Genomic DNA, 16,974 nt, shown 5'->3' on the forward strand with positions numbered 1-16,974 from the left:
CACTGTCAGGAGGCATACCCCTAGGTGGGTGGTATCATCTGCAGAGGCAATGCGTCCGATAGGGAATGAAGACAGAGTGCGCAGTCACGCAGCCTGTTACCATCCCAAGGTGGCCGTACAGTAACACGTTAGTGCTGCAGTCGGGAATACCAAATAACTACTGATCAGTACATCACGACAGGAATACGGGATGCACCACATGACAGTATACCCTATAAGAGGGCATCCGGCGTGCAGGATGTAGGCAGCCAATGTGGCATGACAGCCACATATGTGTCACCTGGATGGTCACCATGGCTATGCAGGATGCCATTGGCCATGGCTACACGCCTAGTAGCAGACATCGGTGACGACTGTCGTGTGTACCCCCGGCGGGTGTACTGGCCATGCCTCCCACACCTAGCGGTTGCAAAGGAGAGACAGACATGCTCACGGGGTATCAACGCAGTCGGGCAAGGTGTGCACTGTACTGTGTGTCTATCTACACAGCTGCTTACTGGGCATGCTCAGACACTTAGACTCGGCACAGAGCAGACATGCATACACATGGTGCGACAGCATGGGTGGCAGAATGTGGACCGTCGTGTGTGTCCAGCCACACAACAGCAACCCAGCCATGCCACAGACGTGGCCGCGAAGGGAAACAGGCATGCACCCGGGTATTAATGCAGTCGGGCGGTGTGCACTGTACTGTGTGTCCATCTACACAGCTGCTTACTGGGCATGCTCAGACACTTAGACTCGGCACAGAGCAGACATGCATACACATGGTGCGACGGCATGGGTGGCAGAATGTGGACCGTCGTGTGTGTCCAGCCACACAACAGCAACCCGGCCATGCCACAGACGTGGCGTTGCGAAGGGACAACAGGCATGCACCCGGGTATTAATGCAGTCGGGCGCGGTGTGCACTGTACTGTGTGTCCATCTACACAGCTGCTTACTGGGCATGCTCAGACACTTAGACTCGGCACAGAGCAGACATGCATACACATGGTGCGACGGCATGGGTGGCAGACTGTGGACCGTCGTGTGTGTCCAGCCACACAACAGCAACCCGGCCATGCCACAGACGTGGCCGTTGCAGCGGGAATATCCAGGTGCAATTAACCATGGGTAGGACTGCCCTACAGTTTGTTGCATGCTACAGACCACCCTCCCAAACCCAGGATACCTGCACAGCCGTCCTGAGGACACTGGTGAGTGTGCATGCTCTCACAACACCGCCGTATTGGGTGACATCAACCACCCATACATAGACTGAGAACATTACCCATGACACAACACCCTACGCCACAGGTCCTGAGTGTTCATACACCTGACTGCTGTGAAACAGCCATGAACCATACCCACTAGGGGGGGACGTATACCAGTTCTGCTCATCACACATGGGGAGGATATGCTCCACACAGGATGTACATCCCTCAATGGTGATGTCAGACCATATAGTGGATCCACTGGTAATCCACATCCTGCACCCAACACCGGCATGGGAGACCTAAGTGACGACCTCTCCACAGCAAACCACACACATCATACGACCGGTGTGGTACCCTACAAGTCCTCCATGCCAGTGGTGAACACAGGCCGCACTGCCAAAACCCTTACGAATGCCTTCTCTGAGCACCCCAGGGATGTCTGCACCAAGCGATCATGATAACATCAGGACCTTGTCCACCGAAGGCAGGCACATGGTCTGGTGGACCCCAGCCACTGACAAACTGTACATCAACAGTTGGAGCTAATACATGACAGAGCAATATCAGTACCAGGAAGCCATCACCCATTCATACCGGCGTTAACATACGGCCACACATACAATCATCCAAGGCCGCTTGTGGGAGTGGTACTGCAGAGGGCACATGAGACAACCATAGGGCCTTCCTTAGCTGTGGTAGGGACATGGGTGGGAGCGCACAGTCATGGCCGGAATTAATCCAGAATGGTACAACGGTCACTGCACCCACAGACATTGTCAACAAACCAGCGGACATGTTCCATGCATACATCCACCCCCAAGAGGAACGTATCCATCCCACCAGAGTCTAGCCTCCAAAACATCTCATATGCCCTGGAGTGATCTGATATCTGTTAGGCGGTGAACACAGCACCAATGGGCCCCGATGGTGTCCCTGGCTGTGTGCTACCCAACCTCATTGAGGCCCTCGCCCCACACATAAGGCCGCTGTGTCATGTTAGCCTTACTACGGGCTAGGTCCCCGCTGGATGGCATACGGCAGCTGTGGTCCCACTACGCCAGGGTAGTGCTCTTATGGACTGTAGACATTCCTGCCCTATCAGCTTGACAAGCCTTGTCTGCAAAGCTGCGGGAGGTCCATACTGGTGCCCATGAATACAGACAGTGGTGTACAGCCAATACCGGAACATACCCACAACGACTTAGTCAAGGGCAGATCCTGCCTCCCAAACCTGCTCGGCCTGTCTGGAGCGGTCACTAAGGCCATTGATGGGGGTACGTCGGTTTGCACACACTACCATGACCTGGCGGGAGCGTTCAAAACACACTCCACGTGGGACTCATGGAAAGGCTCGCCAGCGTACATGTGGGGACATATGTCACACGATGGTTCTCGGAATGGATGGAGGTCACACCACACAGGGTTTGTGTTCCTGGTGCCGTGTCAGACTCAAAGCTGGTCTCGAGTGGAGGCCCACAGGGCTCAGTCCTGGGCCCCCTGCCGTTCGGCATTCGACCTTCCAATGTGCATGCAAACATAGGGGGATTGTGGCAGACAAGGTATGCAGATGACTGCACACCGCCACCATACCCAACACCCCATCTGACACGGACATCCACCTGGGGCCTCATAGACATGGATAACTGGTGCCAGAGCCATGGCCTGCTGCTACATGCCAGAGAAGGTGCAGACCTACCCAGTGGGAAGGACATGTTCGTCCCGACGTAACATGTAGGTGGTAATCCATTCAACATGGTGGACGTGTTCAGGGAAATGGGTACCACACCTGTCGGTAACCTCTGTCAACACACACAATGCCAATGTGGGTGGGAAGACATTCCACTGTGGCCACCTGGTCTGGAAGGAATCACATCCACATCAGGGGTGTTCATTGTACCCCTGTACACATCACACACCAGACCAATGATTGCGTACAATGGCACATCTGGGCTGTACCTAACCTGACACCTGCAGCACTCGGAAGGACCACAAACGTTCCACGACGCGGGGATAAAGGTGCTGGGACATGTGTCACACGCTGCCCGACCAAGGGGACTCCGGCTGTATACCTTCCCAGCACGTCTGCTCTGTGGTGATCTGTGCCTGACATACACGGCCATGTCCGACCTGGGTGACATGGACATGTTCCACCTCCTAGGCTCCAGGCAAACACGGGCACAGAAGCGACTGTCAGACACCTCACCACGAAGATGACTAGGACGTGCTGGGGGAACAGGGTCAACGCCCAGAGACACCCTACAACACGGAGAGGATTGCCAGCCCATGTGAAGCAGAGGCCCTGACTGACTTTGTCCAGGAGTAATCATGACGTGTGGATGTGTGATCATAGGTATGCGCCAGGCATCATCTCTGTGTCAGTGCTGGACGGGGACAGGAGACCGATGGATGTGGTATCCTCATCCTAAGGGGTGTTAGCAGCCACACACACTCTGGCTAGGATTACTCATGCCGTAGGGCACATAGCCTGGTATGTACATGTGCGCCTATGTACCTATGTAGGGGTCCATGCCGGTTGCGGTACCTGTGCTATGCTGATATTGCCAGATGTGCCTGTGGGTACCCCACAACTACACGTGGGGAACTGATAACAGTGCTCCCAGTAGGCACATGCAAGTACACCATAATTGGCATACGGGTTAACTGAACCAACATGGTGCTACACATGTAACCACCACGCATACCGTGTACACTAAACAATGAATGCTGCACCTGCACTACATGGTATGTCTGCTGCATGATGTCAGTGCACCACCCACGTCACATACGCACCTGTCACCTGCCATACACAACCACCGCAACATACACATCGCGTACTATGCGGACACAGGTATCACATACACCTCTCACTATCTTGTCCACCCTGTGCATCAGAATATGTTTGCATAACCATGCACCGATGGTGTAGCTCACGGTTCTGCGGCAGAGGCTTCATCATATGCACAGGGTGATATGTGTGCCACGGGCATAGGCTGTACCAATGGATGACATCATGTGTGTGTGTAAGGGCCTGTGCATTTACTGGGCATGACTGTGCAGAATGCATGTGGATGTGGTGGAGCCCTACAGTTGTGTCTGCTGTGTGTGGGTATGTGTGTACACAGTTCAGTCATCTGTGATGCCTACACAGGGTATACTTGGCAGCCCCAGACTGTACAGTGCAGGTGGTACGGCTCACTGTGTCCGCCTGCGGCGACGTGACCCGTGCCTGCCTGGGGTCGCACGGGCACTACCGGGTGGAGGTATAGAGTGGCCACTGTCCGATGACACATGTCCGCTGGAAACGTGTCCACGCTGGGACCGTCCAGGGCCACGTCCACGTGGCCTGCTGTGTCCTGGTGTGGTTGGTGTAGCAGCAGCTGCACTGCTGCTGCTACCAGCACTGTGTGGGTGGGCATGGGAGGTGGCACACGCCGACCTGCACTTGGTGGTGTTGCTGGCCTACGCCCACGTGCCCTACGCCTCACCCCTACCAGGTGTTCCAGCACGGACAGCTCACGCTCACGGATGGCCATGCCTCGGTCGAGGATCCCAGCCATCTCACCTAATCTCCTATCCAGAACATCGGCAAGCTGCTGTTGGGCATTCGCCAATGACTGGATGTTCTCATTTAAGGAACGGATTGCGGACCTCTGCAGCCTCTGCCCTTCCTGGTTCTGCCGTTCGGCACGTGCCTGCGCCGCCATTACAGTCTGAAACATGCGTCTGGTTATACCAGCTGCTGCACCCTGTACGGCAGGTGAATGTCTAGCAGTGCTCCTCCTACGAGCAGCACCTGCCACATGCCTGTGTGGCACTTCACCAGTCATTACACTGGCAACATGGTGTGTACCCGCACCTTCTGCAGCCACCACACATTCCTGCTCGGTGTCAACAGACGCTGACTGTCCGTCATCTATGGGCAACGGTGTTGTGGTATGTGTCGGCATCTGAACCGTGTGCGGGGATGAAAGGGACATAAGTGTGATGTTCTCCAATGGCACAGTGTCTGCCCGTGACGACCCTGCCTGTGCCTCATGCACATGGTCATCACCGCTAGTATCTGTGGGGACACTAGCATCAGATGGACCGCAGGAGGGGAACGCACCTACAGCACCTGTGAATACAAAGACATACCGTAAGTTACATTACACACACACAGACACACACACACACACACACACACACACACACACGCTGACATACACACGCGGACACACACACATGCAGACACATCATGCATGTGATATTGCAGGTGGCATGCAGCATTCCCACACCACAGCCCAGTGAATGCAGCCCAGACATTAATAGTGGCAGTATGCATACTGCCCTGGAGTGCACACTACATCAGGCAGGTGTCTTTTAGTAGGCTTGCAGTACACACATTCATGGTAGTTTGCATGCATCACCGTGATACACCGTGTGGCCACGGGCGGTTAACAGTACACATGGCTGGCGTCACTATGTCATGTACACCGCAAACATGTGCGGTATCATGTGGACATGTGACAATGGTGTCCCACCACATGCACCACATCACAACGGATGTCACAGTGCAGTGTTATGTGTACAGTCTACAGATAGAATGCATGTGTAACAAGGATGTCTGTGCAGGTGTGGTTGGTGTGAGCTGTGTACATAGCTGTACAGTGGGGAGTACGGGCACTGTGCCACTGCACGGCAGCAGGACACAGGTATGTTTCTGTGCGATGCGTGACCTGGACGCATTGCGTTGCCATGTCTGCAAGTCAGTTCTGCTGTTCAACAGCACGTATATGGTAGACATTGGTGGCACCTCTAGTGGCTGCAGACAGGCATTCCATTTCTCTGGTGTACCACATCGGATGTCCAGGGGGTCCACTACAGTGATGAGCCCACTATGTGTGGACAGGGTGCAACGGTGACTACCCACTGCGGATGTACTGTGTGGCAACATGCCTGTAGGTATCACCCATGGCCATGTTTGTCTGGTTCATCGACAAATGTGTGTGATGGGCATCATGCACACAGCCCTGTGGTGACCCATGTGACATACAACCGTAGTAGTCTGAGGTGTCACATTCCCTAAGGCTATGCAGACATTGTGGATGTCTGCTATGTCGTGCATAGGTCATGTCATGGTGTGACAATGTTGCGGACAGACATCCACGTGCATGGGACATGTCATGTGCCATGTCACAACGTGTGCACCCAATGCAGGGGCATAGGTCACAGTGGTAACACCTGTGTTCTGGCCAGATCACAGCTCACTATGTGGTACTGTGTGCATACCACAGAGGCATACCGATGCATACTACACATGCAGCCATTGTGGAACACCTCCACCATTGTATGCATAGCTGACTGCACATATCACACTGATGGGTTATGTGGTTGCATGCCGGTCTATACTAACGGTTGTATCTACTGTACATGGGTGGTGTGTGTGTCGGGTGGTGCAACCTGTATACCGTGACTGGGGCACACCCAGGTGTGCATGTCATACCTGGACACATGGGGAATATCGATACACCATATCATGCCTTTTACTAGCAACAGTCTTACCTGCGACAGACCCATGTCTGTGCGACACGCCAGACGTACCTGTATAGGGACGACACAAAAGTATACACATTATCCATTACTATCGCCACGGTAAGCACTGTGCATGTCACATCATGCACCTGTGTGTTAGCATGTGCTATGCACATGTCTGCAAACACAACATAGCATACTGTAGTATGCATCTTGTGTGGCCATATACCTGGCATGTGTTGCTATATTATGTGTTGTACTATGACACACACTCCTACGTCGCTTATCATACAAACATGCAACACTGACTTACCAGGCAGCTCCAAGCTCGTTGGTTGGGAGACACCCACCTCCACGATGGATGCGAGGGTTTCAGCATGTTGTTCCATGGGTGTCCCCAGACTGGCCAGGAGCTCCTCCGTGGGTGTGAGTGGGGTCTGGGTTGGTGGCCCACCACCTGTCCCACCTTGTTGTCTGGCGATTGCAGCGGCACGCTGTCTCGCATGCCGGATTAGGTCTGTGCAGTGCCTGCGGATCTGTTGATATGTGCGGTTGTGGCCGCCCAGGGTGTTCACCCTCCTGCGCATATCCTGCCACATGTCTTCACGTTGTTGTGCCTGCAGTGGCACGTGGCTGAACAGGATGTCATAGTTATCATGGAGCAACGGTATTATCACCTCATCTTCCTGTCGGCTAAAGGCAGGCAGCCGGGACCGTGGCATTATCTGTAAGACATAATGATGGTGACAGGTCACATTTACACTGCTGTGCTGGCATACTGCTGGACATACATTGCTATGACATGTACAACATCTGCACAGTAATCTCTGCGATGCATCATGGCAGTGACACAGCCGATGTGTTGCCGTCACACCATTGAGCAGTGGGTGTCATATCATATCTGTGTGTCACCTCATCACACTGTACACGCACCATGTTGATGTTAGCCTGCTGTGGACATGTGTACCTGCCTGCACCTGTGTCCATATCAGTTGGCACGGGTCCCCATGTGACAACAGTTCTACTGTTCACCTGGATGCTGTGTATATGTCACTAGACATCACGTACGCGGCCATTATGAACGTCAGCGGTGGCACTGCACACATACACATGGACACCTGCACATGCATGTGTTGTGCCATGTACATCCACACAGCACTGTACGGGTGTTGGACAACTTGCCACAGCTCACCTGTGTTGCACATGTGATACACATGGGACAATGTGTAACCATGTCACATTAGCAGGAAAGGTCATGCATAGCATGTGCACGCACGTTGTCCACAGCAACACACAGCACCTGTAACACCACAGGGTGCATCACCGCCACATTACTGCTGTGGACGGTTGATAGTGACAGTGCCTTTTGTCCATCGCACCATGTAGGACTGTGATAGCACGTGCAGCCTTGCTGGGCAGGGCTGCATGGTATGGCAGGGTATGCCACATACATGGCACTGGGATGTGATCCACCTGGGGGGTAATGACATTGGCAGGGTGGCTGTCCATTCCATATGTCATTGCTATGTGTATATGGACATTACACATGTCTATCATCATGGTGTGGACACTGGCCTTATGCAAGGTAGGCTGCACGCTGCTTGGTGGGGGTGTGTCTGGTGCATGCAGGTATCGCACATCCATGCATACACTTTAACCCTGACAGGTGCTATATGCTGCGATATTGATCAACACAGTGCTGTATGTGGCCACACACTGCTATCCCGTGCACATGGATGGTTGCCTGGACTGACGTGGGTACCACATATGTCTACATCCAGTGCCTGCTGCCACCACCATGTCTGCTGGTGCACTGCACACCGCCATCCCTCCCACGGGAAACGTGGTGTTGGGCACAGCATAGGTATCCATGTATGGGGACAGGGATGTTCACATAGCAGGGGCACTGATGGTATCGTCGATCTGACCATACACATATGACGCACCCCTCACACATACAACCCATTCATTATGTTGTTCACAACACTGACACAGCTATACTGCTATGCCGGAGACATTCACAGACGTACATACACAGATGCATGCACGTCCGTCTGTGGCATGGCCTGGACTATTGGTGTGGTTCGGCACATAACGTGTTTGAGTGCGGCTGGCGCAGACCTACTGTGCACATGTCTACACAGTAAGCCTGTTCTACAGTAGGCATCGGTGATGTGCTGTGCACATATCATATCTGCACATTGTGTTGGTGTCTGTCTGTCCACGGGCCAGTGGTGGGACACACAGGGATATTGTTGAACATATATGCATGCAACCCTGTACTGCTGTACCGCTAGCTTCTCGGGTGCTAATGTGTCATAGACATGCACACCGTTCCCGAACATGTGGTAGTGGGTTGCCACCCGTACCCATCTCCTCTTGTGGGTTGCTATCATCCAACACCCTCTTTGTATTGTATGTTCAGGCTATGCACCTGTGTGGGGCATGTGGGCATGCAATGCAGTACTACGTGCCTTTGCACCCATCACAGAACAAGTCACACAGGTACACTGGCAGCCGTACACTTCACAGCTTGGTGACGGCACAACACATGTTGTACACACGTAACACATGTCCTGTGGGACATGGTCAAATGTACAGGCATGTCCAACAGTCACATGCCACTGCTACCCCTACATGATGGCTATGCAGGACATGTGGCGGTACAGCAACTGTCACATGTACACAAGCAATGCCCCCCTACCTACATCACGTGGTACTGCCTGTGGGGCATGTGCGTCTGCATCCATGCTATGGCCATAGATGACAGTTGTACATCGATATGTGCAACATACCTCATTGGGTGTTCTCATGTGTGCATGTTCAATATGTCAACGCATTGTTTGTGTCTGTCAGACAGTCATTGTTGTGCATGGTTTACATGGCAGCCATGGCGTACTGTGTGTGATTCCAGGTACTTCATTGGGCTACCAGCATTGTACATTATCACAGCATATTCCAGCCATCACGTAGCCATCCTAGCTGACACTGTTATCCGGCCAGTGGGAGGTGTTCTGCCATGTGCACATATGTCACACAGTACGAGGGTGACTGACACACATTCTCAGGACAGGGTTCTGACCGCTGTGGATGTGTGTGATGCAGTCGACGACCATGACTGCGCCAGATGGTGACATCTGGATGTGAAACATTCACAACACACACCTACCTTCACGTAGCAACACATCATCCACAACAATGGACATCCCTGCATGAACACTGTGTGCAGTATGTCTGTATGACCACTGCAGGCACCACTGGTAGCCACCAGCATGGCTGCCAACAGCAGCAGTGTGTATCCTGTGTGAACATGGGTTACACCATTCACAACACACCTGTGTCAGATGGCCCTGTTGTGGGTCACAGTGCAGTTCCACACATCATGTAACAGTATACATCATGCACCGATATGTTGCGGACATGTGAACGGCTGTGCAACTCAACATATGCACACATGACACATCACCTGGTATAACATGTCTGTCTTACCACACATTATTGTGACCACCCTGTGATGACATTGTACAGGCTACGTGGACTGGGACATGTGATGGCTCAAAGGTATATTCACCCTCCGGGTGTGTGTCTAGCCAGGTGTACAGTAGGCAGTGGTCTGCACACGGGGATACTGTACATTGGCCTACTCTGTCACTGCGACTGTTGACTATGCTCATACTGTACTTATACAGGCATGTGGTATTTGTCCAGTATGACAGTCGTGGTCAACCACACTACTGTGGCACACATGACCTGCGGACATCTGCCTAGGGTGTGGGGCCCACATGTACATCTTCACATGCTATGCTGCCTCTGCAGCGGTGTCACATGTCTGTCTCCAGCAGGGCTGTCACAGGCAGGCACAGCATGCAGTGATGTGTGACAATGCTTGCACCCTCCACTGTGCTGCACACAAGCACTGCACACACAGTAAGGCACGCCTGACATTTATCTGCGGTGCCTGGGACCTGCCTCCATGCTCTGCACAGCACACCTGCCAGTCCAGATTGTACACAGATCATACCTCTCAGGCACATACCTGGACTGCAACACACACAGGTGAGGGATCCCACATCACACAATGATTTACACACATACTGTATATTTTCCGAACACAATGCATCATAGGTACTCCATGTTCGGATACCCATGTTTGTGACCGCTAGACACATTGTGACACGCAACAGAGAGTACACTGTACACCACAGGTTACATGCTGGCTGTGTTGTCATACTGTACATTGCACCTCGGACAGTTGCTACTGCCATGTGCTGACAGCAACCCACACTTCCCTAGTATGGACTCCCATGTACCCACACATGCTTGGCCATGCACTACACATAGCTGGGTGACACATTACACAACACATACCATACCTACACTACCCTCGGCATGCACCATACCTCCATGTGTCTGTGTGTTAAACCTACGGATATCCCCCCTCTGGTAGATGAACATATATGCTTCGCGGCCCTGCTAGCCACACCCTGGACACACACCCATCACAGCATACATGGTACATGTGCTCAACGGCCGGTACTACTGACATCTGCTGACAGGGGTGGTTAATGGCATGGCACCCTGGCAGCTGGACAGTATATGTGACTATGCTGACACATATCACAGTGCACTTCCGCTACATGTACGCAATGGTAGGGACCATGCTATTCCACACAGAGACATGGCGGTACTGGCCTTTTCACAGACGCCACGGTGGTATTCATGTTCCATGCACATGTGCTGTATGGGCGCATGTGCAGGCTGTTGCACGGTGGGTATATTCAAATGTGTGGGGTGCATCACTTGACAGTCATGGTGGGTCCTCGTGGTCCATCACATGCTCCACAGCTAGCTACCTACACATGACCGCCGTACATTGCAGTGTGGGCCCTCACGCAGTGTGGTGGTATGTCTGTGTTGTTTGGCTACATCCACATTCGATGTAGCATACAACAGTCACCCAGGCATTGCCAACTGAGATGTTGTTGGCAACATGCCAGCCAATGGGGTACCTACCAACAATACACACTCTCACTCACTACAGGGTTCCAATCCATACATGGACATCGCATTGTCCCTGTGGACACATACATGGTACTGCCATGCACATGTTATGTCCTAGGACACTGTCCCAATGTCAACTCCAATCTCCCTAGCTGTTATGTCCTGCCAACCTGGTTGTTATGTGTCTCTGCAGCAGCCCACTGAATTAACTGCTAGCCTATTCATGGACGTTGTGTACGTTGACCACCACACTACCGCATCTATCACACTACACATGGGTGGTACTGCATTGCACATGTGGGACTGCATTCGTACACCCATGACTGGACCATCCAGTATGGCACTGGGGCACATCCTCACATCCGTGCTTCACACACTCATTGATGACCTCCATGCCTTTACTGGCACCCTTGTTGGGCCTCTGTGTGCCACAGCACGCCACATCCACATGCTGGCTACCTGTCATACCATTGCATGGGTGATTGGTGTGGTACAGAGGGTAACAGATCAGACATTATCCCCACATTGCCCTTCAGCACCATTCCACATTCTGGTATTACCAATGTACACATCCACCATCACATCATACCCTGTGTCTCAGGATGTTAGGCTATATGACTCCTGGACAGGTCACACAGTGGTGCAAGCATATCATGCTACCTACTACATGTCAGGTACATGTGGCATTACACAGTCCTCAGTCATGTGGCCCCTCATGTTCACTATTTGCTTACATACACAACATGCTGTCACAGAGTACTGTCCATGCCTACATATCCCACATCTACATACCTGGCAGCATTCTAGCTCCACCAGCTCATACTGCTAACAACCATACAGGTGTCGGTGTGGCAGATATATCGTGTAGATGTCATTGCGTCGGATACATCACACATGGTGCATACACATCACCTTTGCATAGCGACAGTCATCCACTGGGTATCACATGGATATTGTCCCCATACATGCATATCACATTGTACATGGTTGCTGTACACACACATGCCCCACATGGTGCTGTGGTTGCCATATTCCACTGTGGCGTGGGTACACATCTGCAGGGCCACACATATCTGTACTGTGTGTGTTGCTGGTACATTGGTAGCCTTTGTACCTGTGCCATACACACATCTACACATGGGCAGGGTTACAATAACACATTCGTGGTGTACCTTCCACAATGGCTACAACTTTACATGGCACGGTATAGTCATGCCATGATGTGTACCAGGCTCAGATAGTTTACATATGCAGATGACAGACGGGGAACACATCTGTACTCATCTGCATACCACTTACACAGGTGTGTCATCTACTCTGACATGGGCCATGTCCTCCACATTAGTGATGCATGTAGTACTCCTACATGGCGTTTGCAGTGGGCGGGGTGAATGAAGCGCTCCTACATATGTGCACACATGCCACGTTGCTTAGCCTGGGCTTCTGTGTTACCACCGCAGACTAGACACACACCATGCTGTGGAACGTAGGTCCTGTGCACATCCCACAGGGACACACTGTGGCACTGGTCATGTGGTAGCTCCCTTGCTGATAGGGTGACACATAGACATGGTACCACCACAGCGGCAGTACTGTGTAGACATGCAGTTGACATCCACCTCTGCTGTTCAGTGGACACTACCATGGGGAGGTGACACTACTGTGTACATTGCACATGTGTTTACACATGGACCTGCCGGACGTCATTGTTGCACACATTGCACCTGCTACAGATCGTTTGGACATGGTTACTTGGTGTTCCTTCCATTTCAGGTGGCTATTCTGCTACTACTCTGTCCCATATGTGCAGGCCATACATATCCTGTTAGTGTACAAAACACTAGGCCATACCTCCATTATGCATGCTATGCCTGTGATACTGTGTATGATGTCTGAACATATCCATCATGACAGCTTTACATTACACATACTTGACATAGTAACCCCTACTGCGAGGCATACGTGCACGTCGTGCGCACATTACGTATGACATCGACGGTATATGCCCATACACATGTGTGCTGTGACAGTATACATACATGTCCTATCCCCTGCTGTGGCACTTCCTTGTTGGACATCCACTGCCAGCATCGGCGTGGGTGGTGGCATTGTTCTGTGTTTTGCCCCCCTATGGCAGCCCTTGGGTTATCCCAGCTGTGTACATGATGTCCCACTGCTGTGCACACGGTGTCCACAGTCGTTGGTATGCTCAGCGGGTTAGCACTACATAACCACCTTTCACCACTCTCTGCTTTATGGACAGGTATCTTTACCTACAAACACCGTTCACATACAGTGCAGCTTCGTCATACATATCATGCGTTACACACTAGTACATCTCGTGGGTTCTACATACCTTTCCTGTGTTGACTTCCGTATTCCGTTCGAGTCTCGCTAGATACTTTATTCTCACTCGAGCCGTTTGGTTGTATTTGTTCGGTATGAACATACAGTTTGAATATCCTAGGAGTCTTCCTTATATCCGTTGTCACCTGCGACATGTGGGTTCATCACACCAATAGCTGTTCCTCGGTGTGTACTTATGCGCATATCACCTGTGCATCTCCTCCATTCATACAGTATGCGTCGGAACTAGGGCATGGTTCATTCCTCGGCTGGGCGTTGGTTATTTGCACTACCTTCGTGGGGATGGTATGTATTGTGTTATGTTATGTGTGACTGCAGCCGCTATGTGTGGCGTCAGGTACATTTCGCTGTGGTGTTAGCCGTGGATTGTGTGTGTTGGGTATGGTATTATGTTCGACATGTGGGTGTCCCTGTCCTGGCGGCGTCTGTCGATGGCGTTTTGCATTCGGATGTGTAACATAGCTCTTGTATTCCTTTACACAATGGATGCAGGTATGCATCCGCTGCTGATAGTGTTTCCCACGCGAGATGTTGCGGTTATGCCGCTGTCATTGACTGCCTGTATGTTTTGCTGCTATTGCGGCTTGTATCCCTTTGATATGTGCGATGGGGTATATCGGCGGATGTGGGTGACGGGTACGGGTTGTGGGCCTTGCATTTATACATACACGGTATGCTTGTGTGTGTGCTCCATCCCTGCCTGGGGAGCTGCAAGTTACCTGTCCGTTGTTCTAGGAGTGTAGGTTTTGTTTATGTCGTCTGGTGTCGGTATCGCCTGCATGTGTGCTTCCTGCATGTATTCCTCCGTCACATCGGTAGTATATCTGCGGCTGTTCATACGTGCCGACTATCCCTTGGCATTTTGTCACGGATATTTACGGTCAATGTGGTCCTGTACTTGGGACGGCCTGTGTGCTACTGGTTGCCACCTATTCGGGTGGCGATTGCTTGTTTAACACTCGTTGAACACACAGCGGTGTTTACGGGACGATACGTGGCCACGATCGGTGCCGGGGTAGTACATGCGTATTTCCGCGGTACATGAGTATTGCTGTGTAACGTTGCCGACGTATCATTTTGAAATTAACATATCGGTGCCATACATACGGTCATGGTTTGTACATGCGTCCTTTGCATCTCATGTTGGCTATACTCCTGTGGTACATTCTGGGACATTCTCGCTTTGCATCGTTTTACGTCGCCACGCGCCTAGCCAGGGAGGAGCTCTCAGTACTACTTTGTGGGTACTGCTGTACATACGCCTGTGGTTCCTATACTGTATGCCTACACATGTTATTCCACTCCGCCTGTCACATGTCACCTACATACACATTTTACAGTGGCACACACATTACACTCGCACAGCGGAACACACGACACCCTCACCTCACACATACACATACTGCCGCTGTCATAGGGACGGTTGCACACAGTACCTACGTTGCCCGCATCACCGGCGGCGGTGTCTACCTCCGCCCTCATATCCTAAGAATATTACCCGCACATGTCCTGTTACTGTACCATGGCCTGGCGATCATCCCGACTCGCGAATATGCATTTAGGTAGGTTGACCTTTCCATGGGTGGCGTTCCCTGTTCTGTCCACCCTCCTGGATACTCGGGTTGTCGTTCACTATGTTTACTATGTAGAGATTTTGCGTCTTACTTCTCTGTCACCTTACATCCCTGTGATTCCCTGTTTTACCTGTTGTACTTTCTATCTGTGTATGTGTACATATATTTCTACGTGTGTAATGATATCTATCTCCATATCTGTGTATGCACATATGTACATATGTATACACCTTGCGGCGAACGTGGCAGCATACGGCTACGCCGTCTGCTGTAGGACCCACGTACGGTTGAGGTGTTGGCATTCCATGCTCCGCTGGCTGTTGGGTGTGCAGTGTTTGGGTGCTACCTATGTTGGAGTCACACATGGGACCGCCCATATGGTACACATTACGGGCGGCCATGTTTGTGTGCCATCCATTTCACTGTGTGTGCAGGTAGGGAGGTGTCAGTCCATGGGGCCTACGCTGTCAGAGTATGTGCTATACGTTCCCTCTTTGCCAAGGCATAGGCATATTGGGTACGCCTCCGACTGCCTACTGGGGCTGGCACAGTGTGTTCATGGCGCTGAACGCTCTGTGCCTGTGCTTGCCTTGGCAGTTGTGGCGGGCTTGGTGGCCCTACACCATTATGTCCCTGCAGCAGCTGTTTCCGCAGGATCATATTATGTAGCATTGCACATACTATGAATATGTGGGCACATGTGCCTGGAGAGTACTGCAGGGCTCCACCGGATGTATCCAAGCACCGGAACCGTGATTTCAACATCCCAAACACACGCTCTATGATTATTCTGGTTTGTGCGTGTGCCTCATTATGGCGTTCTTGCATGTGTGTGTGTGCATTTCTGATGGGTGTCATCATCCACGGCTCCAGTGCATAGCCAGCATCCCCCACAAGGTGACCTTGTGTGATGTCCCCCCTGGCGAATACCTGATACAGCTGTGAGGCATGCCAGATATGGGAGTCGTGGTAGCTTCCAGGGCTGCCAGCACACACATCCATGATAATGCCCTGCGCATTGCACATGACCTGGCAATTGATGGAGGGGAATCCCTTGCGGTTTATGTAGCGTCTACCCTGCTCCCCGGGTGGTGACTTGATTTCTATGTGCGTACAGTCTATCGCACCCAGTACCTCTGGGTATTGTGCCACACGGTGGAAGTGGCGCATATTGCTAGCCAACTCCTCCTGAGATCTGGGGAAGTATATATACTCATGGGCATGTCGTAACATGGCATCCAGAAACTGGTGTAGTACCCTGGATGCTGATGCCTGTGAGATACCCATTATATCCCCGGTTGGCCTTTGAAAGGTACCTGTTG

Source organism: Protopterus annectens, chromosome 7.part0, assembly GCF_019279795.1.
Source record: "Protopterus annectens isolate FY-2018-M chromosome 7.part0, PAN1.0, whole genome shotgun sequence".
In the NCBI taxonomy this organism is placed as follows: domain Eukaryota; kingdom Metazoa; phylum Chordata; order Ceratodontiformes; family Protopteridae; genus Protopterus; species Protopterus annectens.